Source organism: Magnolia sinica, chromosome 8 (genome assembly GCF_029962835.1).
Source record: "Magnolia sinica isolate HGM2019 chromosome 8, MsV1, whole genome shotgun sequence".
NCBI classification, from domain to species: domain Eukaryota; kingdom Viridiplantae; phylum Streptophyta; class Magnoliopsida; order Magnoliales; family Magnoliaceae; genus Magnolia; species Magnolia sinica.
In genome coordinates, this window is record NC_080580.1 from 34045737 (window position 1) to 34049386 (window position 3650).

At 36.2% G+C, this 3650-nt stretch overlaps 1 long non-coding RNA gene across 1 annotated transcript; it reads right to left on the reverse strand.

The window, feature by feature from the left end:
• Window positions 1–285: 285 nt before the first annotated feature.
• On the reverse strand, window positions 286–2356 carry LOC131253956 (uncharacterized). Its single transcript, XR_009175383.1, has 2 exons — window positions 2206–2356; window positions 286–578 (listed from the first exon to the last, which is right to left on the reverse strand). It is a non-coding gene; the product is annotated as an uncharacterized LOC131253956 (long non-coding RNA).
• Window positions 2357–3650: the final 1294 nt, after the last annotated feature.

Sequence of the window (3650 nt, forward strand, 5' to 3'; positions counted from 1 at the left end):
GGTCATTAAGTAGAACATTAAAAGAAAATTATCAGAAGCTGAAATTCAACAGTGGATCCGTTTGCCCATTATGGGCTAACTATTTTGGGTGTTTGGATTGGCATGTGAGTAAGACCATGTATACAGTGGATGAGTCTCACCAATTAAGAAATGCAAAAAATGTGCTAAGCAGTCTAGCCCTTTTCAAACGTGCTTAATCAGCTTCCACCTAGAAAATAGAAAATTCAGGAGTTCCAAAAAAAAAAAAAAAGATCATATAAACAAATGAAGGTTATTTAAAAAAAAAAAAAAAAACTTATAGTTATTTCCTTTGCAAATTCAAAATAACCCAACTTTTCCTCATAGAATAAGACCTTCAAATCTGACAAATTTTGAAAGCAAGGATCACTTCTGAGAATTAAGTTTGAGAATATAAACAACTTGAGCAGTACAACAAATTTGAATGAGTATCAAAAATTGGAATTTAAACTCCACCTTTATGCAATACATTGTAATTAAGGAATCTTTACTCCCTCTCTCTCGCGAGGATAGTTGTGGGAAGGCCATCAGCTTGCTTCCATTCTTTCTATCCACTGCAACTACCCAACGACCAAAAAAAAATGATGGATTATTTATTAGTACAATTTACTCCAATGTATACTCTATTTCAAAAAAAAAAAAACTCCAATGCAGTAATTTCAAATCGAATGACTCCAAATAGAACTAAAGAGCACATCCAAACAAAATAATGTGTTACCTCTGCATCTAGTATGAAAATCATGGCAGCAGGCTTACATGATTCCTTGACTATATTCACCAAATTTGGAAATCTAGACGTTGTTTCTTCACCATTTCGTGAAAAGACTTGCACAAACCCATCCATTAATTTATGAACCTGAGCTCGTTGGCCATCATACGTACAGTAAGGATAAAAGAAATTCAATTTGACAGTTTATGCTTTGAAAAAATATGGAACTATCCAATCAAATAACAAGAGAAAAAGCTGTCTTTCAAAAGACAATAAATAAATAATCAAATGATAAGAGAAAAATATCAGAAATAGTGAAAACCTTCTCATTTTAACTAACTGTCATGTTAAAATGTATAGCTGCATTCCTTCCATTTGCACCAGTTGCCCTCAACTGACAACTTTGTGCAATTAGTTAAGTATATATTGTATATTTTACTTATTGAAGTACCAAATTCATGGAAAAAAAAATCAACAAACGTAAACATAAAAAAAGAAACAAATAAAATCATCTCAAAAACCTACTTTGCCTCTTGAAAGTTAATACATATCATTCGCTCTCAAATTACATTCATTTGCTATATCCATATATATGGATATATGGATGGATGTGTGTATGTGTGCCTAAATGAGAAGAAGCAAGAGCACGTCCACAAGCTATAGATCACCCTCACCTTGTATGCAAACACATGATTTTATTTTTTTCAATCGTGTAGGCAAATGCATGATTAGAACATCTAAAGATGCAAATGAGGAACCGTAAATGAGAAGCGCAAATCCCTGGATCTATCCCATACACAATTCCTAACTTAGTGAATGATTTTTTTTCCCTTCATAATGAATAGGAGAAATGATTCACACAGTCCCCTCCTTCCCACTAACCCATCATGTTTGCTAACATCCCACTTATGAAAAGATGGACCCCACCAAAAATATCACCTGCTGTAAAAATCAAGTTGACCTATTTACTTAGCTAGGCAACACCTGTTAGTGGACCCTACTGATTTTTGTCCAAGGTGACGTTCATGGTAGACCCTACATATTGAATGGCTTGGATGTTTTACACAAGTGATAGATTGATAAGAAAAATAAGATTTTTGTGATCACATATAACAAGAGTAATCAGGGGCAAAAAGGTTTTCTGGATAGTAAAATCTATGTAAAATAGAAAATGTTTAAACTAAAGAAAACCCTCAATCGCCTCATAGAGTATTAAATAACTCTCGTCCCACGATCGTTTCACTCCTCTGTAGTATGTAGCCTAAGATTGCTTGTATTTTTAACATAAAAAAGAAAACCCAAATCAGGATTCTTTCTACAAAATCCAAATCAGGAATTTTCTCACATGTACTGAAATTCCAAGAAACACGCAACTTCATCAATTAGATCAAAATATCCACAACCAGAAAAAAAATAAAAATCAATATATATATATATATATATATGGAGAGAGAGAGAGAGAGAGAGATGGAATGTACCCCATTCATCTTCTTCAATAGAGGGATTAGATTGAGTTGAAGATGGATCCATGAAGTGCAGTTGATCATGGATTTCAATTTCTATAGGGTGAAAAGGCCCACCACTTCCCACAAATACCCAACAAGAGAGAGAGAGAGAGAGAGAGAGAGAGAGAGAGAGAGAGAGAGAGAGAGATTTCAAAGGAGACTAAACAAAGATGATATAAAGAAACCAGGTTAATGCAGGATTGAAAAGAAAAACCAAATCAAAGGAAATTCTTAGATAGACAACAAATACACAGACAGTTTTTTAAAAATTACAGAAATGAAACAAAAAATTAGAAGAATAGAAAAAATGACAGATGTGGTTTCGGATCGAAAAGAAAAACCCAAATCGTTTTAGGGTCAAAGAGAAAAAAAAAGCCCAAATCAATGGAAGTTCCCAGGGAGAGAGATAGAGAGAATCTAGTGCTTTGAAGAGGCTTGCAATTGCTAAAAGATGAGAGAAGCTAAGGGATGTGGGACGTGGGATGTGGGTTGCTGGAAGACGAAGGATTCAACGAGAGAGAGAGAGAGAGAGAGAGAGAGAGAGAGAGGCGTGAGAGAGTGGGGGGAAGGGTAGGGTTTCTTTATTTGGGCGCGAGGTCTTTTTTGGTTGGGGGGCTTTTTTCGGGCACGGGACGGAGCGAGAAACAGATGGTCCTATTAGGAACTCCGTGGGCCCCATTGTGATGTATGTGGTCTATCCACAACATCCATTCATTTTGAGAGATATTTTTAGGGAATGATGCAAAAAAGGAGGCAGATCGAAATCCCAAGTGGACCACAGCACAGATCAATGCTAGGTGCTTAATCTCCACTGTTTCCCATGATATGGTCAACTTGAGCCTTTGATCTACCTCCTTTTTTAGACGCATGCCTGAAACAAAGTGTCAAAATGGATGGACGGCTTAGATAAAACATACACATTGTGGTGAGCCCTATAAAGCTCCTACACAGCATCAGTCTTCAAGGAGATGGATGGCTTCGATATAAAACATATATTTTTGTAGGCCCTATAGAGCCCTATAACCTAATCTTTTTTCTCAGATCATTATTAGATATCATGCAAAACGTTAGGCAAGAACAAGGCTTGAGTGGACTACAAATTGGGCATTGCACTTCCACCATTAAAAACTTCTTGAGAGCTGGAGAAGTTTCGGATCAAGCTAATATTTATTTTTTTGCTTCATCCACATCTTACTGACCTTATTTATAGGTTGGATGGTAAAAAAACATCATGATGGCCCTTAGAAAGGTTTCAACGGTGGGTGTCATTATCACCGCAACTTCCTTTGGTGTGGTCCACTGGAGCTGTGTACCTGCGTCATTTTTCATTTTTAAGGTCTTACTTTAAAATGATCTGAGAAAAGTGATGAACGGCGTGGATAAAAGACTTACATCACAATGGGCCCCACAGAGCCCTA